The following is a 24,718-nucleotide window of genomic DNA, read 5'->3' on the forward strand; positions in this document are numbered from 1 at the left end:
TTTTTCACTCAAGTCTGGTACACTACCAATTGAGACAAACCTCCAGTTTGGGCCTCTTGCTAGTTAATTGGAAAGATGAGTGTCTTGGATCTGTATCGTTATACTGGAACTGAACCTTCAACTCCAGATCTCAGTCCCCTGGATAGCTAGGTTTATAGGCCATGAGCCACTGTGTCCTACTGATCATTGCTTTATTAAAACTTTATCATTACATTTATGATGTCATATGAAATATTCAGTGACTGGGTTGATACTTGTGGCCTTCTTGCAAATGTAGATAGTCATAAAAAGTGTAAGAGCAAGTAGTGATAACAATTATTTACTAAGATGTTAAAGTCAAGTAAGTGTATTTTACCATTCTCTCCCTACAAGTGTAAACAGTCTATAAAATAATAGGCATTCAGATCACACACTTTATTACTATGTCATCCTAAAATGCTACATGAACTGAATCTTTAGACAAAATGGAGATGATTGGAATCGAAGCAGTCATTTATCAACATTGTTGTTGGTGTGTGTGTGTATGTGTGTTTTGCATTTGTTCTAGGATTAAATGTTTTATTAATTCATAATTGATATTATTTATTGTCATGGCTAATACACTGAAGAACTTCTACTTTTTGTGTATTTCTTCTGAAACACACTCATATTTGTTTATGAGGAAGTTTAGTTAGTGTCTACTCATCGTAAACTTGCATAAGCCTGTGTTCATATTCTGTTAAAGCTTAACATATTTGTAGGAGTAGCACTCAAAATCCAAATTCTTAAGTTTGCAGAAAACAACTTGGGATGGCTCTTAAATTTCCTAGGAGTGCATCTAGATAAGGCCAGCTTCCAGGACACACAAGTGCACACGCACACACACACACACACACACACGTGCGTGCATACAAAACCACAATTAAAACAATTAGGACAAATCAGTCTAGTCTCTTCTTTGTAGTGAATCATATGACTCATGTATTGTTTTTGGAAATGTACATAAATGAATTACCAATTCTCAGTAGCTTTAACCAGCTGGAATCTTCATTTTTTTCAGTAATATTTTACTTTTAACAAGTGGTACCTAATCTATTTTCTTCAAATAATATAATCACACATTTATATTTTAACTGGTATTTGTTGCTATTGAAATAATTAGATGATAATTCTATTTGAGCATAAGATTTAATTGAGCTATAATCAGTTCATTTTAGTATTACCATGCAATTTAACCTAATTACTTTGCTCTAAGAGTTTTCCTTCTTTCACTCAAACTACTTATTCACAATAAAAAGAACGATGAATGACTCATATCTGGCAAAATGCAGGATTACTGGAAGGGCAATTTCCACACAGGAGATCAGGTGAGGTTTATGCAGTTATTTCTTAATGAAACAGTGTCAGAATGTTGGTCACTAATTTTCCCAGGTATACCAGTTATGCAATTTATTAAGCCCATGGTGTTTGCAGTCATTTAGGTCAGAGTAAACCTCTAAACTAGAGCTGATTCCAAAGGCTGGAACAATGAAGGACCAATCAGATAACTGTAGCAAGTATACTACATGAATGGAAACTAAGAGTTTATTTTGCAACAGCCTCTCTCTCACCTCAACGAATCCATTTTGACTTCCAAGGGAACCAACCTAATACAGAATGGATATTGTTTGAGGCTTAAAATTGATCATACCATGTTTTTCATTCATGAATGTTTTAGAAATATTTCAGACCTACTCTGCTATAGATAGAACAATTTGCACTTATTATTGTCAGAACACAGAGCTGAAATAATATAGAGCATGAAACCAAAATCCAAAAGGCAATGACAAATAACATTTTTAATCTTATCTTTTGAGACTCTAGGGTGAGAATAGCCTATGTCTTGTCCACTCAGATATTACTTTTTTTTTTTTTTTTTTTGCTGGTCCTGGAGCTTGAACTCAGGGCCTGGGCTCTGTCACTGAGCGTCTCTATCCTCAAGGATAGCGCTCTACCATTTGAAGTACAGTGCCACTTCAAGCCTTTTCTGTTTATGGGGTACTAAGGAATTGAACCCAGGGTTTCATGCATGCTAGGCAAGCATTCTACCACTAAGCCACATTCCCAGCCCAACATATTATTTTGTAAATTAGAGTTTTCTCACATACGTTACTATATTTATGTGTCCATTTTCATTTGTAATTATATACTTTATATGGTGGTACTACTTTCAGGCAGCTGAAACACTATGAGAGAGAGGTAGAATGACTTTCTATATCACAAATATAACCAAATGACACGCAAGGCACTCTGAAGTAAAATTGTGTCGTTGTTAAAAAAGACTTAACCTTATTTTAAACATGACTTTAAAATTACTCACTTAAGAGAGTTGATCAATTAAAAGACATTAATTTGATTTAAATGAAAATATATTTATATTCTAATATTTTAAAAAAACTCTAGTTTCTGGAAATTTTAGTAACATCTGCTTCAAAAAACAGGATAATATCCAAAAAATAAATTTAAAAGGATGAGGTACTCAATGAAGAGTTTAAATTCACTTTTTATATAATATGTAAAAATTTAATGGTATTTTTGGGACATCAGACTTCCATATCTGCCTGTAAGGTTTTGATCAGATCCTTAAAAATTAACTATGAAAAGTTGATAAGGAACTTTGATCAGCTGAAAGGATGATTTATTTACTATATTTACAAATATAGTCCTGGATTAAAAATAAATTCTTCAAATTTTAAATAAATCTGTAAGACAAATGATTTTGTAATAGAAAATTTCTGATCAGATAATTTTACTATTAGTTCTGAAAAACAGAGAAAATAGACTTGGGAGGGAGGAAATGAAATTGAGAGGGGGAGGGGGAAAGAGAATGTTATAGGGAGGAAAGAAAAGGCAAACAAACAAACAAACAAAAAAAGAAGCATGTATTTATGGCTAAACTTTGCAATCCTAGCTACTCACGAGGTTGAGATCTAGATGAGCAGAATTTGAAATCAGCCAAGACAGAAAAGCCAGAAAGATTACATTGTTCTGCTAGAGGTGTTGCTTAAGTGGTAGAACAGCAATCAAGGAAAAAATACAAGCAAGAGGTCCTGCATTCAAGCCCTGTTATAAGTGAAGAAGTAAAAATAAGGAAAAGCAAAAAAGAGCAAAATAAATAAAATATCAAACAAAAATATCTGAAAACATTCATATCCAGTTTTTAAATTTGTCAGCAATACTCTGACTTTTCCTTTGAAACAAAGGCAAACCTTTGGGAATGCATTGTATTTGATATATAAATTCTTATTAGGAGAAATATTCATTCAAAAGGAAAGGATCCATTTCTCTCATGTTAATTCTAAATTAAGAACGAAATTTTTCTATCCAAAACCAGTGTATACAAGTTGAAGTCACAAAGTGCCAAAGAGGCAAGTCAGCAGCAACTAATTCATTTTAAAATAGGAATATATGCCAAAACTATGCCTTTAGCACTTGAAAAGAATAAATAATATTCTTCCATAAATATTCATATTTATTAAATTTTATCGTTAATCATGGACTTCCTTAGTTGCATAATTATTTCATATTAAAAGAAAAAATGAACATACACAATTGTTTCAAGAAAGCAATTTCTTTTTTTTTTTATAAATCCTGAATTGGGAACACATATGTGTTTGAGTTCAGATTTTGATATCTCTCTGAAGCAAAAGGGAAAAATAAAAAGTTTGTACCACAAAGCCCTGCAGGAAGATCTGCTAAGGTGACAGGATGCAGGCCGAAGTCTCTAAAACAAGTGAGTGCTTCGTTCCATGCCATCTTGTTCACTCTAAAAAAAGTAACTGATGTCAATCATCCAGACAGAACACTGAAAGTCAGATTTGGTTTGTGAGTTTTCCTACTTCATACTCTTGGGAAATTAAAGGATTTACATCTTATGCAGAATTTAATAATATCTTAGAAGCATTTTTTGTAACTTTCCAGGAGAGGAAAAATTATTTTAAATACTCAAGGACAAGCAAACCATGATCGTCTTTGAGGATCATTAACTTTGTCTTTCTGTAGTATTAAATGAACTACCTTTCCTTAATGCATCCTTAACTCTCCTATAGACCTAGGAAAAGAAATTGGATGATAAATATGCTCCAGGCTGAGTTTGACAATATCATTTTAGGTTTTGCTTGAAATGAAGCACACCTAACTGTTCACAAAGTAAATCCTTATTCTCTGCAGAATAGTTCAGATTTAATCCTTGCTCCAATTTCCCCAAGTTATAAAGCATTCTATGATTGCCTTGATAGATTCTGCATATTTGTTTGAGAGGTTATTGAAACAAATCATTCATTCTTTGCTTCATGTATATAAAGTATTTGCCAATATTAATCACATACACATAAAAGCAGAAAAGGTATTATGGAGGAAAATATGTATGTATTATATAACATATACTATGTACATACTATATAATTGAGCACATATAAAAGCAGAAAGCGTGTTTCTATGATATGAATTATATGTTATGGATGTATATAATTGTATCCATATAAAGAAAAATTTCTAGTACATATAAGAATATGTACCTAACATATTTTTATCAGATTATAATTACGCATTTTATATTCAACTCTTTTCTAAAAGTTTAAAATGAAGAGCTAGACAATTATCAGGATGTGGACAATAATCTTTTCATTTGAAAATATTTGAATTTGTCATCAGATGTGATTTTCCTGAAGCAAGAGGGACTTCTCTTGTGCACTTCTCCAATGGAAAATGTAAATTTTTCAATGTCTACATGGATGCTTCCATGATTAATTCTGAAATTACATATACCGGCTCTACTATTCTGCAAAATTTTCACACTACTAGTAGGCACTACATCTGGGGCATTATCAGTAAGTGAATTTGAAGCTGCTTGGCAGGCAGAAAAGGCGGAAAAAAACTCTTCTATAATGACAAATTCAAATCTGTATTAAAATGATGCATATTTTCATGAGAAGAATGTGGGTGATTATATACACAAGGTAAGTGTAACATAAATCTCATGAATTATATGTGTGTGAGTAAAGTACCTACATCCATGTAAGTGTCCAAAATATCAACAAGGTTTAGTAAGAAGACAAAGAAATACATTGCCTTTATAATACAAATCCTGTGAAATTATTTTTGTTTTACACACAATACAAATTTAAATCTGTCACAAGAACTCATTTTTATTATTGGATTGAAGAATGTTATTAGAAATGTCCTGAATTTTATTCACAAATTACATACTATTGAGACTCATAAACAAAAACCTCATAAATAGGTAGAAAAAAATTACATAAGCTTCTTAATGTTTAGCGCGCGCGCGCACACGGTCAAAGCTCACATCTTTAAAAGAATAACTGAAAGCCTGGGCTTTGTGTCAGCTCGGATCTAGGGTCCGGTAATACCCCAAGGGTCTGATCATGTTGTTCCCAATGCACAGTTGCCTTGGTTAATGACTGCAGCTTTCCAGGAAAGAGCCTGGGAGAAAAATAACAGTAAAATCTGGGGGGCCTGAGCTTCATTCATTCATAGGATTCTGGACCTACAAAAGCACTGAAGTCTTAACTATACTGGAAGAAGGCATTGAAGGGCACAGGTACATAGCACATACACCTGGAGTCCTGTGCCACACATCCAGCCAGCCTGGGTCTGAGTGTATACAGACAGACAAAATCAATAACCATGACATTGTCTCAGAACAGGGTATGACATTTTAGTAGCATTGTTTTCAAATATTACTATATTATCCCAAGATGGCTTGAGAAAATGTTCTTATTTTATTTAAGAACTTGTAAAAAGGAATTGCCATTAAATGGAGTAGTTTATGGAAAAAAGAAAATAACTGAAATGTTAAGATTTCATTTGAAAAAAAAGTTATTTTAAGTGAATCATTAAGTAACCTACAACTAAAAGACTCATACCAAACTGTAGAAAATTTAGATGACACTTAAGTTTTCTGTTCATGATGACCAAAGAATATAATGCTTAACAATATTCCCTCTAAAAACAAAGGCCACAGAATCTCTTGATTCTATACAAATTTAAACCTTTGGAAACAATAGAAAATAATTAGCAAATTAGACAAAGCCACTAAAGAGGTTGGCATGTTCTTCAAATAATAAGAGAGAGCAAAAGAAATAGTTTATCATCAAAATTAGAATGAATCAGTTGTTGTGGCACTGAGTTGGAACCTTGGCTACTCAGCAAGCAGAGGTAGGAGCATTGTAAGTTTGAAGCCAACTTGGAAAAAAAAAAGTGAGACAGTGTCTCAAAAAAAAAAAAAAAAAGGTACCTGGGTATGGTGCACATGTTGTACTGTACTTTCCTAGCATAAGTAGGGATTTTTTTTTCAAACCCTAGTGGAGGAAAAGATTTTTTAAAATGGCAATAACTTTGTGCCCGGACCTAGTGAGATTAATAGCATATAAAATATACCATACTTGTTTTACTTTATTTTGGGATGATACTATTATGCCATGTATTAGTTTTCTGAGGAGACAAAAAGAGACCAACCTGAAATTAGAGGAATACTTGATGAATGGGTAAATTCTGGCTTATTCTTTCATGAACTGAAAGGCATGATTTATATCTTACTCATGTGTCTCTGTGAAAGTAATTCATGGTTTCTGGTACACTGAGATATAAGGCAACAGCAATACAAACAGAGAACAGTGATTAAAGCTGGCAAAATATTTTCTGTAAAAAAACAATGAGTTCATATGAGTTTTTCTGTTCATGAGACTAACTCACATAGGAGCTGATATAGTGACAGTATGTGAATTCATATGTTACTATGTATTAACATTTTATTGATAATGTGTAGATAGATTTTTCTTACTGGCAATAATTTGCTGATCCCTGGAAGAAGTTAAAATCTTGCTTTTTTGTTGTTGTGTTGTTGTTTTGAGGCTTTTTGCCAGTCACGGGGCTTGAACTCAGGGCCTGACCATTGTCTCTGGCTTATTTTTGCTCAAGGTTAGCACTACCACTTGAGCCACAGTGCCACTTCTGGCTTTTTCCACATATGTGGTGCTGAGGAATCGAACCCAGAGCTTCATATATAAGAGGAAAGCACTCTACCACTAGGCCATATTTCCAGCCCCTGAAGTTAAAATCTCTATATTTAAGAATAAAATTATTAGCAACTTTCCCAAACTGAACATTAATTGTTAAGTGATTAAGTTTTGATCAATGTTCAGTATGCTAGATAAGATCAGAATGTTCCTCTTTGGAGATAAATCCCATTTACATTACTGGTTGGGGAAAGATGAACTATTCCATCCCATTTCCTTTTCCAAAGGAAAGTCCTACCATACAAATCTTCACTAGAGCAAGAAGTAAACCATTATGACTTCCCATTCAAGTATGAAAAAGAACAATAGTTCAACTAATGATTAAGAAATCTGACATGAACCACAAGTCAAACATGAAATATAGAAAGGGAAAGGTATTACCCTAATCCAAACTGTACAACATACCATCTTTATATATTATTGATATTCTATCTTTAGCCTCTGAAACATCAATGAGAAAATTGCATCCACGAAACAAAAACATGGCATAAAAATTTTCATCTTTTTATTTAATATGTATTTATTGATAGCTACCATGGGAAAGAATATGTTCAGGTTATCCGGAATGCAAAAATAATAAATAAAAACAGAATCTGTAACTGCCTCTAATTTCACTTTTGATGACAGAAGAGAGAAAATAAATAATAAAAATGATAGAGATAATAATAAACGTCCCCAAACTTACAAAGAATGAGTGAAAAATGTAAGTAAAATTACATAATAAAGGTAGTTAGACGAGATCAGGCGCGTTCAGGATGGTATGGCAGTAGACCATAAAGCTATTTAGAACTGCACATTTAGGGGCTGGGAATATGGCCTAGTGACAAGAGTGCTTGCCTCGTATACATGAGGCCCTGGGTTCGATTCCTCAGCACCACATATACAGAAAATGGACAGAAGTGGCGCTGTGGCCAGAGTGCTAGCCTTGAGCAAAAAAGAAGCCAGGGACAGTGCTCAGACCCTGAGTCCCAAGGCCCAGGACTGGCCAAAAAAAAAAAAAAAAAAAAAAAAGAACTGCACATTCAGGTTAAAACTCTGAAATAAGTCAAAGTTTGAACAAGGTCTTAACTAAATTTTACCTTGTAGGTAGGGTAAAATTAAAACATTACATTGTCTCGCATAAAGAGGTAGAATTATGTGTCAATCAAAAGTAAAAGATGGTAAAATACTAATTAATTGCTTTAACATTCCATAAATAATTTCAGATAAGTATCTTTATAAAGGTAAGATTTGAGGTTGCATATGGAAAGAACACTGACAGGAGAACTTTATGGTCAGAAGCATAATGCTTCTTCAAGTGTTTTCAACTGTGATTTTCAAGGCCTTAAAATACTATCTGTGTAGATTTATGAAAGGGACACGTCTCTTTCACAGATGGTCACATTTTAAGTTCCAAGTTTAAAAGTAAAATGTAGAAGTTATTTTTACTGTTGATAATGTAAAAACAATCAAAGTGTTTTGGTGGTAAGCATCAGTGAAAGATTTTGCTTTCTGCAAGTCGGCCTTTTCCTTTATATTTACTGTCAGGACAGGAAACTTTAAGTTCTTATAAGTGGAAATCACCTGCTGAGGAAAACATCTCCTTTGACTTAAAAAGGAGCATTAAAGCCTCTGTCACTTCAAGGGAGGTGATGATGAAAAGACCAAACGTAATGTACTTAAGACATCTAAGTTCAAAGAGCTACGTATGAAAAAGTATAAGTTTGCTGTTGATTTTTTTGTCATGGGAAAGGGAAAATGTGTGTGTGTTTATATTTTACAACTCTTCTTCTCTAGGTGAAATCCCTGCCTGGATTTTCCCTTGACCAGCCGATGAACCAATATATGCCTCTGATTCCTTCCATATATATATATATATATATATATATTTTTTTTTTTACTATCAAACTGAGTTACAGAGAGGTTACAGTTTCATACATTAGTCTTTCCTTTTTATTGTATCAGCTTCCAGAAAAGTTCATTAAAGAAGAGAAAGAGACACACTTCATTCTTTCTGTTTTGATAATCATATTGCTCTGGTTCACCACTCAGGAGCTATCAGACATAATTCCGTTACCTAGTTTTAATGTAAAACACTCTGCCTTTAATATTTAAGAGATTTTTCATCTAGGTTTTGCTATTCTTCAATAATTTTAGACTTTTTCAAGGCTCACAACCTCTCAAAAGTTTATTATTCTCTTCATAGTGTGGATTAGATAAAAGAATTGGGGAAGCAGGAAAGACGTTACTTGGTTTGATTATTCAAGTGCAATTTGCAGCCAGATTTCTCATTGATGGAGCCACAGATATTTCAACCTGTTAATGTGATTTTATTGTAGAAACTTTTCCTGTGCTTTGCATAATATACACTGCACCCCAGTAGTGACTCCTCAAACTTTCTATAAACTTTTCCTTATGTCCCATGGAAAGCAGAAGAGTTCCCAATTATAAATTATTGTTTTAGAAAAACCAAGAGTTTTTAACACACAGCAAATGGAATAATGGGCATTTATTCCTAAAATGTTTTATCAACAGTATTCAAAATTTAGTTTGATTATGTCATAAGAAGAACAAATAGGGTTTTGTTTCAAGGTATAATTTTCCTTTTATTCTTGGATAATGGGCATGCAGCCCCAACTTGAGCATTCAAATTCCATTCCATAGGACACAAGTGTATACAAAAAATGTGGTACCTATACACACTAGAATTCTACACTGCTATTAGAATAAAATAATGCCATTTACAGCAAGTGGATGGAACTAGAACAATCATGTTATGTGAGGTAAGCCAAGATCACAGACACAAATGGCGCATGTTCTCTCTGATATGCAGAAGTTAGATCTAAAATTTACTGAGATATGACAAATCACAGGGGATTCTAGATACTCACATACAACAAGACCAGATGAGGTAGTCTTAAGATAACTGACAAAGATGCAATGCCTGAACACCTCTTCATATTTATATTAAAAATATACATACTGAAATGAACTCCAAAGATATGGAAACAAAACCTTTTAAATTCAACTTCTTTTTCTTTTCTGATATTTTTTTTACCTTATATATGGTGTATTCATGTGGCAGCATGGAGAAGTGGGTACAGAAAGCAAGAAAAAATGGTGAAAATGCAACAGTGGTGCGTACTTCACATTGATGAATGTGAACTATACTACTCATGGGTAGAGATGCCAGGGAGGGAATTGGAGAGAATGAAGGAACAGATGACACTGTACAAAAGGAAATTTATTTATTACCTGACCCATGTAAATAGAACCACTCTGTATATCACCTCTATAATAACAATAAAGTAAATTCTTTTTTTAAAAAAATCCACAACAATCCATGCAAATCTTCCAATGTTCAACCCTTAAAAGTAGTGAAGGCGGTTTCCATTAAATCTATGCAACCTTCCCAAATACATTAAATTATCTCTAGATTAGCTGAAATACACAGTACAAGTGGAAGTGCTAGGTAATTTGTATTTCATTGTATCATTAAGGGAATACGACCAGATCGAATATGTTTACATAGGATGAAGAAACAAACTTTCCCACAATATTTTAGAGTGGCTTTTGGTTGAATCCATATATGTAAATATAGAGCCAGTAGTTAAGAAGAGCTACACAATCTTGGTGCAGATATCAGTTATAAAAGTACTGTTTTATATTCATCCTAATCACATGATCTCTCATGCTTGTGAGCTTGAAGCCAGTTACTCCATCACAAATGTCATAGTTTGTCCCTCCCTGTGAAAAAATGTTGTGATAATAAACCATCCCACTGACTTATGAATCAGTAGAAAGACTGCCCCAGGGGTACAACTTAACTATGAGAGGTTTCTCAGGTACTGTGTTCTCCAAAATATAATTCTATTGCTCTCTTTGCAGATGAAATGTCTAAATCTCACTGAACACCTGCATGGAACCTGGCAGAAGTAGGGATGGCAGAAAGGAGTGGGTAGGAAACTAATTAAAGAATTAACAACTTTCAGAGACCAGCTAGAAATTACCTTGGTGATGAAACACGAAGGACATGGTTTTTAGATTTAGACATGTTTGAGTTCAAGCTTCACTCTAGGCATTTATGAGTTGTGTAATATCTGGCAGGAAATTCTACATTCGTTGTTGACGTTTCATATTTTCTTTTTTTTTCTCATTCCTCCTTTTTTTAAATTTTTATTGTCAAACTGATGTACAGAGAGGTTACAGTTTCATACATTAGGCATTGGATACATTTCTTGTACTGTTTGTTACCTCCTCCCTCCCTTCCTCCCCCTCTCCTTTTCCCTTCCCTCCCCCATGAGTTGTTCAGTTCATTTACAACAAACAGTTTTGTAAGTATTGCTTTTGTAGTTGTTTGTCTTTTTTACCCTGTGTCTCTCGATATTGGTATTCCTTTTCAGTTTCCTAGTTCTAATACCAGTATACACGGTATAAATGGTTTCCAACATACTCAGATAAAATACAGAGATAGTGCAGGTACACCACAGGAAGGGAATTCAAGAAGATCATCAATAATAGAAGCTACGGTTACACATAGCACATTGAAAGTAGTTACAACAGTGATATAACAATCATTTGTTACTTCTCATATTTTCAATCTTTATTTTTCGTCAGTAAAATAGATACAATAATAATGTACAGGATTTTGTGAAAATCAACCAAGTTCAATATGTCAACTTATCTATATGCCTTGAATCTGATACATATTTAATAAATATGTGCCCCGAGAGTGGATAAGACGTGTGAAACTGAGTCTTCAGATTTTACAGAATTAATCACAGTATCTATACTTCCTTAACTTACTTTTCATAAAAAAATTGATTCAGAAGGAAATAGAAAAATAACAGAGAGAAAATAATGGAATCAAAATCCATTTATGTTTTAGTTTTAAGATATTGGTAAGAGCAGTTTTTAAATCCAATAAACATTGTATAAATCATGGCATTTAAAATATCATTTAGAAAAATTCTCCTGCTTTTAGGTTAATGCACAAAATATTAAAAACGATTTCACGTTTCCAAGGATAAAAAGAAAACATTACACATGCTTTGGTCAATTACCTCTGAATACTTCATAGGACTTTTGAAATTCTTTGCACGTAACCTCCTCTCATGGCCAATAGTGCTCACATAAGAACTTTAATTTCTCCACTCATTATCGTGAATCACAGCATGCATTCTGGGGTGACTTGCATCTTCCAAATGTTATTGAAGATGTTTTGAAGTATCGTTAATAGTTTCTATTAGAGGAGAAAAGGAGTGTCTTCTCATATAATTCTACAGAAATAATTTGTTATTTGATGTGTGCCCAACTAAAAGAATACAAACTTCATCTGATCATAACAATTTGTAGGTCAAACATTTATAAAGGAACTTCTAAATACCAAGTGCTTTATAAGACATTGGAAATGCAGACATAAAAAGCATGGGTCACAGTTTTAGCTACTCAAAGTTTATCATAATGCAGACAGAACAGGCAACTGGTATGTGGTGTGGAAAACTTAATAACGGCTAAGCCATTGGTAGGGTGGAAAAATACGGAAAATAATTTATCTTCATATATGTTGTCCCAATAAACTAAGAGAAACTGCTCTCCTAAGTATTTACAACATGTCAACATTTCTTAGTTCATAGTGCTTTCAAAAGCATTTGAGATGATATAAAGAATAAGAAGAGAAGTTTGCAAATTTGTGTGTATCTTTTAATTACCTAAAAGAGTCTAGCATCTTATAATACTGATTTCACCTCAAATACATTTTTAATTTTATTGCTGAATCACTACAGCAAACTGGAAAAACCAAGAATATTATTTTTCAGTAAACAACATAAAAAAGAAAAAGCAAATCAAAGTAGGCCAACAGGATCAGGTGAGAGAACAGTTATGCATAGCATGGAAAAATATTCTTAAACTCAATACCAAATAAAAGATTACTACCCAGAATATGTAAGGAACTCTAAAATAAATTCTAAAATAAACTTTTCTGTGTTTGAAGGAGCTGATGAACTCAATGTGTTTCTAAAAGAAGACATATAAGTGAATAGAAAATGTTCAATATCACCAATATTGGAGGTGAGGAGACAAATGCAATGAAATCTCATCTCCACCCTTAAGAATGGCTACAATCAAAAGGAAACCCAAGTGATAAGTACTGGTCAGGATGTTGACAAAAGGATACTTTTGCATCCTGTGAGTGGGGATGTAAGTTAGTATAATCATTGTGAGAAACAGGAAGAATTCGTCAAAAGCTGAGTAGAGAACAATTCTACCACTGGCTATAATGCCAAAGAAAAGGAAGTCTAAATTTCAGTGATACACTGGCTTTGCCACACGTATTGGAATCCCAGTTACAATAGCCAAACTAAGGAAACAAACTTAGCATCCATCATGTGGTACTAGACACAGAAAATGAGCAAAATGGTGGGTTGGAGATGTGCTCAAGATATAGGCATCAGCTGAGAGCAAAGCTGTGAGAAAAAGTTGAGTGAGACCAAGAGGTTCTGAATTCATGTACTATTATGGTCCAAAAGAAAATGTTGATATAGAGATTTATTTATTTATTTATTTATTTATTTATTTATTTATTTATTTATTTATTTATTTATTTTTATCTATTGTCAAAGTGATGTACAGAGAGGTTACACTTTCATATGTTAGGCCTTGGGTACATTTCTTGTACTGTTTGTTACCTCCTCCCTGATATAGAGAATTAAAGTGAATGCTCCCATTAAAACTTTTTTATATGAGAAAACAATTTCCTATTCAAAATTTTCCCTTGGCATAATAGACCAAATTTTGCGTGAATGCTCACACACACACACACACACACACACACACACACACACACATCCAGTTATCACCATTAAAGATTTCAAAAGAGACTTTTGCATATGTAATTAAAATAAGGATCTTAAGTTACATTATTCTGCATTATACAGATGTTCCATAATCTTGGAAGAGTTAGTCAAAGAAAGAAAATGTATAAGAACAAAAGTAGGCAGAGATGTAGAATGATTCAGCACAACCCAAGAATGTCTGGAACTACCCCAATCTGGTAGAGGGAAAGGATTTTCCTGTTGATCCTTTATAGAAAACTCAGCCATTACTAAATTTAGAACTTCAGACTTACAGAACTCCAAGGGAGCAAATTGCTGTTATTTTAAGCCACCAAGTTCATGGTAATTTGTTACAGCTGCTCTAGTAAATAAATATACTTGGTACAGTCCCAAATGCCATGGTTTGCCTCTTCCTCTTACTAGTTTAAAATAAAGCTTGAAAATAGGTTACACTATCATATCAGAAATCTTGCTGAATCTCCATTTCAAGTTGATGTACTCAAATTCTTATTCAAAGAAAAGAGGGAACAAGACAAATGTTTGCTACAAAGATCCATAGGTTTTTATTTTATAAGCAAAATGGTCATAGAACTGCATCATTTTTTACTTGATGGAAATCAAGCCCAGATTAGCACCATGAGACATTGGAGCTTATGCAACTGAACTGATACAAACCTTCATCTCTACAATTATGCCCACTATGAGCAAATGCCAATATTAGTTTGTTTAGATATGTTACTATGGTATTTCTGTTCCCCTTGTATTATTTGCCAGGAGCACCAAAATGTATCACATAATTTAAATGCTTTAAACTACACGGTAATTATTTTTTTCACAGTTCTGAGCATTAAAGTCACTTAGAAAGATGCAAGAAAATGTGGTTTCCACTTATGGCACAGGCTTCTCACTGTGTGCTCACACGACCTTTGTGCTTCTCCAAAGACGAAGATACTAGATTCTTTCTTTTATTAGTGAAATATTTTTATTGGATCCACATTCATCGAATAAATAGTATATGTAGTTCAATGTCATGGTCATACTTAAACTTAGTTACTTCCTTATAGGCTTTATTTTTAAATGTAATTGCAGTGGGACTTAGGGCTTCAAGAAGTGCATTGGAAAGGAATAAAATCCAGTTCTGATACTGTTCTTTACTATGAGTTTATGTTTGCTTATTTTTGTCTTTACCAAAACTGATGTTGAGGCTTCATTCCCGATAAAATGGCATTGAAAGATGATGAAGCCTTTAAGACACAAGTAGCATCATAAGAGAGCTATTGATTCACTCATGAATTACTGTTTTTCTCACTGGAAAATGTAACCTATTTTAGCAAGTCAGTCTCCTTTTTGTCTCCTCTGGACATAACTGCTTTTCTGACATGGTTCTTCATATATGCTGAGAAGATTCCCGGACCAAGTTCTTGCACTGTTCTTTTAGAATACATCTCTTCTCTTTATAAATTACTTAACTACACGTATTTTTGTTGCAGCAACTTACAATAAACCAAGATGCTGAAATTACCTACAGAAGAAATACTCTTTGCACCCTTATTTTAGAAAGCAGACGTTTAACACAATTAACTAAATGTCAATCTAATTTGAAGTCCAAATCATCATCAAAGAAGCTTCAATTTTCAAGTTTGGGGTTTTTATTTTTTTAAGACATAAATGAGCTATCAGAAGTGAAGTCTGAAATTCATAGCAGTGACTATTATTTACAGCCTAAATAATGCTTTATTTTACATAAATGTATTTGTTAAAGCCACATATATAAATTCCATGATAAAAATGAATAAAATAATAAAGTGTATTTTGTTTAGATTGGTATGAGAGACTCAAAACTGAGTCTGGCTTATTTCTCATAGTTCTTGAAGTTGGGGCATTCTTGATCAAATAACTAGTACATCGGGTGCTTACCAAGCTCCCCTTTCCATTTCAGAATCAGAGTCTGGAGTTCTTTGTAGGTCCTTTTTGACCAAGGGAGGAAACCCACTCACAGTAGTTCTGCCTGCATGACTGAATCACTTCCCACACATGCCTAGAAGGCCATCAATTAGGAAGGCAATCTCAACATTTGCATTTGAAGGAAGAGGTACATAAACACTTAATCTAAAGCAGGGGCTGAGAACATTATTTGACAAACAAGGTTAGCTCATTTAAGAAGGAATTCCTCTTGATGTTTTTTACTGCCTTTGTCACCTCATTCCTTTCCTTTTTCACCATGAAAAGTGTTCAGTCTTCTGAAAAACTGCCTGATTGAGGATTTTTATATAGGCAAGGAAGGTCAGTAATGGATATTTTCACACGTTAGCCAGGAAAAAAAAAACACAATCAAAACAGAAAAGAATCTTCAAAGTTTGGGATAAATAGAGCAATCTTCAGGGCTCAAAACAGCGCTTCAGATTCAATGCCAGATGTCTTTCCCAATCTTAGTTTCCCATCATCCCAGCCCTATCAGCTACTTACTCTACACGTGAAGAGCAGCTATTCCTGTTGTCAGAGAGAGCCTGAGGGAAAAAAAAAAAAAGGCACAGCTGCTGCAGGCATCTATTGTACCTGCCAATTGCATAAAACCAAAATGAGGGTGATAGATAGTGTCCATAGGGTATTGAGTTACATGATCCCTCTCTACTCCTCTCTCCATTTTCCTGTCTGAATACTTTATATTCCCTTTTCTCCCTCAATATATTTTCTCTGAGACCTCATCCTCCGCTGTCACTCAGGTAGTTGTAACAGAATCAGAACTGGAGAGGCCTGAATCAAAACCTCCAGATGTTTTAACAGACCAAGAACTATTGGTAGTAGCTGCAGGAAACATCTCTTTTTTGTCCAACAATATTTGAGAATATCAGTTGGTAGAATCATCTACTTTGATTGGCTTGGATATTAAGACAAAATGGACAGGCCACCTTAAGTAGGATGGAAGCAAGGGGCATTATGTATCTGAATGTATTTAATTTTTAATTAATTTTATTGTCAAAGTGATGTACAGAGGGGTTACAGTTACATATGTAAGACAGTGAGCACATTTCTTCTTGGTTATTATTCCTTTTTTCATTTTCCTCCCACTTTCCCTCCCCCGCCAAGTTGTACAGATAATTTCCAACATATTGTCTTATGAGTATTGCTTTTTGTCCTTTGTCTCACCATTTTGATGAATGTATTTATTTAAATTAGTTATTTAGCCACCTTACTGTTGAGGGTCTGAACATGGTCTTTTGGGTTTCATTTGGAAGCAATGCACACATGAATTTGAGCACCAAAGAAGCTTATATATGTAGTCAAAATGATCTTATAAAGGCGTTACTGCTTGACTGTTTATCAGATATGTTAATAACACTCATGTCTATACTGATGCATTTTTTCATAAAATGTGGGAATAGGAAGTAGAAAGGCATTGGTTTATTAGCACAATTTACATAGCATATCAATTGAAGTCGTTTGTTCTTCTAATTACTCTCATTGAGAGAGTTGGTTCTTGGCATCTTGTGGTAGAATTATATCACTTGTACTTTATTCTCAAACAAAGAACAAACCTTTCAGCTGTTATAAGTTTCAGCTTGGTCAATCATGTTATATGAATATTCAGCTAGCTGACAGCTCTGCTGCTTCTCCAGAGCACAAACTTCCACATCTCAAAGCCTTTTTCTACTCTGTCCCAGCAATTTCTATGGAACAGACATTGACATGCACCATTATGATCCATACTCCTTTCAGAGCTCTGAACACTGCTACTGAGTTGATATTCGCTGCAAGAATTTAATATCATGACTCAGATCAACTGTCTTTGATTCAAATGAAAATATTCAATGGCACAAGCAAACAATAGAGGAGATGTAGCTAATTAAATGATATTTAGACTTGAGTTTACTTTTAGTTTTGTTGGATGAGTTATTCATTTTATAACTCAGAAGCAGCTAAATTAACCCCCATATTTTTGTCACAGGATACATGTCATAATCTCTAGAAGCTTTTGTGGTCTTGAATACTATTTGGATCTTAGTAGATAGAGGTTATCTTTGCTTTATACACAGCATTAAATGAACAGAATAGCCATGGACAGTAAATAGTCTTTACAACATCACTAGGTCTAAGATTGAAAACACAAAAATTACATAGAAATATTGGAACAGTCTCTATTAGGATATTTTTTAAAGAGAGGCTTACAATGAAGTTAAATTTTCATACTGGCCCTATGCATAATGTCAATTCTCTCTCTCTCTCTCTCTCTCTCTCTCTCTCTCTCTCTCTCTCTCTCTCTTTCTTTCTCTTTCTCTCTCTCTCCTCTCTCTGCTTTTTTTATAATGATATCTTTCTCACTCATTCTGGTCCCTTTGCATGGGGTCTTCAATTCCAGGCACACACTTGCCTTAGGATGCTGACTGTAGCTACTCCTTTCCCTAGAAGCAATACTACACTATCAACCCTTTCGTCTGAATCATTCACCTTTAGCATGCTTTCAAATCAGTTTTCAAATGTGGTCTTCTGAACCTCCTTAAAATTGCAGATGCAGACATGTACTGCACAAATGGCCCCATATTTATAAAGATTCATTAGAATAAATGGTCTGGAAGATTGTGCAGAAGTGATACATATTGACTAGGAATTTTACTTTGAATTTTTCTATTCAGTTATTTCTCAGTCTAGTATGTTCAGTAGCATGATTTTTTTTTTTTATGTAAAGAAGGGGTATTAGCCAAAAAAAAATCATTAGGGGAGACATCAAGCTGCTTTGGATTGCAAGGTTGCTAAATTGATATGTAGTAGATTAAGTCAATTTGATACATTTTCCATACATGTTGTTTTCAACATATGTTTCCAATTTGAGCCATTGTACTCATATGATACATAATTGTGTGGCACGCCCAGCTGGCCCCACCTGTGTTCCCTGTGTGGCTATTACTAGGAACCCAGAAAGGCGGTACTAGCTGACCCCGCCTCCCAGCCTTGGGACCACGTGTGGCCAAGATGGCGCCTGGTGGTGAACCTGGAGGCAGTCCTGTGAGTTGTGAAGTAGAATTAGGCAACTCTTAGGATTGGTCCCTTGGCCCTCCACCTTTGACGGACTGCTCGGGCTTCCTTTCACAGCCTGTACGTAGGTGCACGTACCCCTCCCCTTCTGCCGCTCTCTGACCCATTTAAGAGTGGCGCCCTCCTCCCAATAAAGTGAGACTTAACACTGACTAGCTCCCGGACTGTCTGTTTGTCCTCCTGTAAAAGGGGGGCTGGGTGGGGGCAGTCTGTCAGCCTTTTCCTCTTCTTGGCTCGCCCGGTTGGGGCATGTTATCCCATCTCTCCCACAGGTCAGGAAAGCGCGGGAGGCTGAAAACCCCAACACATAACTTCCATGAATAAATCATAGTATTCTCTGTTTTAAAATGTTTTTCATAGCATCTAATTCCATAGAATAGATTGTATCTTTACATATTTTCCATTGGTTATTAAGTCTTACCTTAAGAGTATGTAAAACATACAAAACAAGAATTTATGTCTACATTTGAAATTGATGTGCCCCACGTGTATGTCATGTGCACAACTGATTTTCAATAAATATTTATTTAATAGTTTGTCAAACACAAAAGTATTTAATGACCAACTATTGATTTTAATTTTGAGTGTTTTTCAAAACAGTCATTAAACAAACACAAGAAAAACAATATGGTATTATGACTTATGATATGATACCAAATAACAGCGAATGTTCAACTTCCTGTACATTAGCATAGTTATAAAAAACTAAGAAACTAAATTGTGAGTGGAGATAGAAAGGAAAAAACTAGGAGAGAGAAAGGGAAGCATTGACATTCTCCAAAAAGAAATACATTTTTTACCTGACTTATTTAATTGTAATCCCCCTGTATATAAAAACAAATAAAATGTTTAAAAGAGACTATAAAGTTATTCATTATGGATTCAGAGGTTAAGTCTTGTACTTTTTAGCTAAATATAAATCAAACATGAAAATTAATTTGCATATTTTGTGCCTCTACTATTAGATAATCTGTGTCATAAATTAGGCATTGACACATCTTTTTCATGCTTCTTACATTCTATATTTTTAATTTCTTTGACTTATCTGAATTCTTCATTGGTAGAGCAACATACCAATATTTTGGCTATTTCTTATGTTATTGCTATTTGGACATTAACATAATTTATCCTCCCAAGTTATTGCTGAAATAGTAGGAAATAAAACAATTTGTAACAGAACTTCCGGGAAGATGGCGGAGGAGCAGCAGAGCCCTAGCTGAGCTCCCTTCGACATTGCAGTTTTCTCACCTCATAGAAACTTTTACTCCTAGAAAGACAGCCAGAGTAAGTTCTAACAGTACAGGGATTCTGGCCAGAAAGGAAAAATCGACTTTGCTCATCTGAAAACACATATTTGAGCTCCGGGCAGCTTCACGCTGTCGTGACAGTGCCGGCACCAGCACAGTGCCCAGCACAGTGACCCACACTCTGCGCAGCTAAAGCACGCAGAATAGACCAGGGAGAAATCCTCCAGAGGGCGGCTGAGCACAGACGGGCTGAAATTGCAGAGAAAGCGTGAGTACCCCATGAAAGATATTCTCACTTGTGCCCACAGAGCAGCTTATGGAAGGTAGCCCTTCCCCACCGCCAGAGAAAAGCACCATCTTTGACACTGGCATAAGGTCAGACCAGATTGGAACTAAATCAGGCCTGGGAAAAGTGAGTACAAAGGAGCCATCTTTGAAAAGGGCAAGAGGGATGGACCAGTGAGATCCAGCTCCACCCAGGAGAACGCCCCCTGCACAGGAGGGGGCTCATCCTGGGCCTCGGCTTAGCCAGAGGTGCCCCGCCCTGCCTGCTGGAATTTCTAAATTTAAAGCAAAAGCCCATAGCAGCTACCAGTGGCATGGAAACACCAGATGGGGGAACAAACAGTTTCTGAGACAGATAAACGGTCCCTTAATAGAGGAAGCCCAATTCCCAGCCTGAAATGGAGCTGAATTCCATAGCCAGCTCCGCCAGGTGGCCGCCCCACCCAGGATAGGAGGAACCTCTCCCAGGCAAGCAACTATCAGCTGGGTAAACCAGGCCAGAGGAGCCCCGTCCTGCTGAGTACACAGCCTATTCAAAGCCAGGCATTAAAGGCCATGACCCCACAGCAAGACAGAGGACCCACGGTTCCCAAGACTGCTCACGTCTCCATCTACAGAGTATGGCCAAGGCCAACCCTCAAGCTGTGCGAACCACAGAGACCCAGGATTGCACCAACAGGGTAGTAGGGTCAGAAGAGGTCCACCCCCTGCAAACTGAAAGCAAGTCAAACCACCAATCAGGAAAATACACTGAAGACCATGGCAAGGAAGCCAGACACTGGGGAAAGACCACCCAAACAAGGAGGACTTCATTTTTTTTTTCTTTTCAAACAATTTTTAAACTTTTGTTTAAATTTTTTTTTATTTTTTCACTTCTGAAACATCGTTGTTTTTTTGTTTTCCATTTTTACTTGTTTTATCAAGTTGTTTTTTGGTTTTTTTTGGTTGTTCATTTTTCTGTTTATTTTCCTTTTTATTTTTTTCTTTTTTAAAATAATTTTTCTGTTTTGTGCATCTGTCTTCCAGTATTTTTTCTTTATTTCTCTCTTTGCATTATCTTTCCTTATAAACTACTTTCCTATGAATAACACCTCCACTCTTTTCTGCTAACTCTCCATTGTCTATCATTTTAACCTTGCTCTTTCTACTGATTCTACTCTTCTCCACATTTCCACATCACTGCAACTAAACCAAAATCATCACCCCCCCCAATACATTTTACTCTATTTTCTTTACTACCTCTAACTTACCCTCCTGACTTACTGCCAGGACCTCCAGGTTCCATTGACTCCTGGTTATTGGATAGAGGGTATCCCTGCTTAATCCAAGTGAATCAAAGGGGTTCATAGAGAAAGCCAGTCCTAAAAGAACTTAATATAAGAACAAGAATTGCTCATAGAGTTGTAACAGTTAATAAGTAACTACTGAATACAGGGCCCAGGATCGGTTGTTATATTGAAATTGTATTCTTTAGGAACACCAAATCTAATTTTATATACAGGTATACAAGGTATCTGTATATAATTATGAACTTATAATATTACACAACAGTGCTTGGTAAGGGATGCTTTGGGTCTTAAATGGTGCTCACAGGTGCTTGTAGATTTACATTCCCAATCCAAATGGGCAGAAGAAATACAAGAAAGATGTCAAACAATGGAGCCTTTTCTCCCACTCAAAACAAGCAGGAAACAGAGAAGTCAATCAAAGACATAGAAGAGAACCCTCAAAATGCTCTACAAAGTCTACTGATAAACATGTTAAATGAAAAGTTTGAAGCAATACATCAATCCTTCCATAAAGTAATAGATGATTTCATGGCCTCAACAAATAGAAAGATAAATAAAATTCAAGAGTCAAATGAAAAAATAGCTACTCAGGTAAAAGATTTGAGAGACAGCACTCAAAATCAAATTAATGAAGTAAAGAAGTCTATGCAAGACCTAAGAGATGACATGGAAATCATCAGGAAAGACTAGTCAGAAGGAAAAGAGGTTCAAAATCAAGTAGCTAGCCTACAGTCCTGACTAACTGAAGCAGAGGATCAAAACTCAGGAGCTGAAGATTCCATAGAATCTATGGAGAAAGATAAAAAATCAATACAAATCCAGTCCAATCAATGAAAGAGATCGCTACAGGAGATGCAAGACACGATCAGGAAGTCCAATTTAAGGATAATAGGTATTGAGGAAAACTTGGAGAAAGAAGTTAATGGGATAGGCAACCTATTTAACAGAATGTTAGCTGAGAACTTCCCAAATGTCCAGAAGGAAAGGCCTATACAGATACAAGAAGCATTTAGAACCCCAAACCAACCAGACCAGAATAGGACCTCCCACCAACACATTGTGATCAAAACAGGATCAGTAGAATATAAGGAAAGAATCCCTAAAGCTTTTAGGGTGAAGAAAATAATAACATATAAAGGAATAGCAATGAGAACTACCCCAGACTTCTCAGCAGAGACCATGAAAGCAAGGAGAGCCTGGAATGAGGTATACCAAACACTAAATAAAAATAACTACCAACCAAGAATACTGTACCTAGCCAAACTCTCATTCATAGCCGAAGGTCAAATAAAAGACTTCCACAGTAAGGAAAAACTGAATCAATATATCTCCACCAAACCAGCTTTACAGAAAATCCTCAAAGATGTACTATACAGGGAAAATAATAAAGATCCCAATACAGACAGAGAAATGAACCATAAATAGTAAACATCAGATCAAGAAATGGGAGGACACAGCTTTTAACAAGAGAGTGATAATGAAAGGAACAAACGATCATCTCTCAATCCTAACTCTCAATATTAATGGGCTTAATTGAGTCAAACAACATAGACTCATAAGTTGGATCAAAAATGAAGACCCAACTTTCTGCTGCCTCCAAGAGAAACATCTATCCAGCACAAGTAAATATCTTCTAAAAGTGAAAGACTGGAATCAAATATATCAAGCAAATGGCCCCCATAAGCAGGCTGGAGTTGCAAGTCTGGTATCAGAGAAAATTGACTTTGAATTAAAAAAGGTAAGAAGAGACAAAGAAAGTTACTACATACTAGTAAAGGGATCTCTCCTACAGGAAGATATAACCATTCTAAATATCTACACAACAAATGCAGGAGCACCCAACTTAATCAAACAAACATACTGACTCTAAAAACACTCATAGACCCAAACACATTGACAGTTGTGGACTTTAACATTCCACTATCACCTCTGGACAGATCAACACGCCAAAAACTGAACAAAGAAACCACAGAACTAAATAATTGCATAGACCAACTAGACTTAACTGACATCTACAGAATATTCCACCCAGCAACAACAGAATACACATTCTTTTCCGCAGCACATGGAACATTCTCCAAAATAGATCACATCTTAGGGCTCAAAGAAAATCTGTACAAATTCAGAAGTATAAAACCATTCCCTGCATTCTCTCTGATCACAATGGAATAAAATTAGAGCTCAACTCAACAGCCACCACAGAAAATCATACAATTCATGGAGACTAAACAACACACTGCTGAACCATCAGTGGGTCATTGAAAAAATTAAAACGGAAATTCAAATGTTTATGGAATTCAACCAAGATGAGGTCACAAAGTACCAGCTCTTTTGGGACACAGCAAAGGCAGTACTCAGAGGAAAATTTATATCGCTGAGTTCATACACCAACAAACTCAAGAAATAGCAACTCAATAATTTAAGGAATCACCTTAATTTCCTTGAAAGAGAACAGCAAGCCAAACCCCAAGTCAATAGACAGAAGCAAATAATTAAAATCAAATCAGAATTAAATCAATGAGAGACGAGAAAACCCATTGAAAGACTCAACAAAACAAAGAGTTGGTTCTTTGAAAAAATCAACAAGATAGACAGACCCCTAGCAAACCTGACCAAAAAACAAAGGCAGCACACTCAAATAAACAAGATAAGAGATGAAACAGGTAACATCACCGCAGAAATAACCAAAATTCAGAAAATAGTAAGGGACTATTTTGCAAACCTTTATGCCAACAAATTCGAGAACTTGGAAGAAATGGATGATTTCCTAGAAAAAATTCATATCCCGAAAATCAACCATTAAGATTTAAACCTTCTAAACAGACCCACATCCAGTATTGAAATAGAAATGGAAATAAATGATCTCCCATCCAGGAAAAGACCAGGTCCAGACTGATTCACTGCAGAATTCTATAAGGCCTTCAAAACAAAACTCACACCAATATTACTCAAACTCTTCAATGAAATTGAAAGAGAATGTTCACTACCAGACACAT

The sequence above is a fragment of the Perognathus longimembris genome, chromosome 16 (assembly GCF_023159225.1).
Source record: "Perognathus longimembris pacificus isolate PPM17 chromosome 16, ASM2315922v1, whole genome shotgun sequence".
NCBI classification, from domain to species: domain Eukaryota; kingdom Metazoa; phylum Chordata; class Mammalia; order Rodentia; family Heteromyidae; genus Perognathus; species Perognathus longimembris.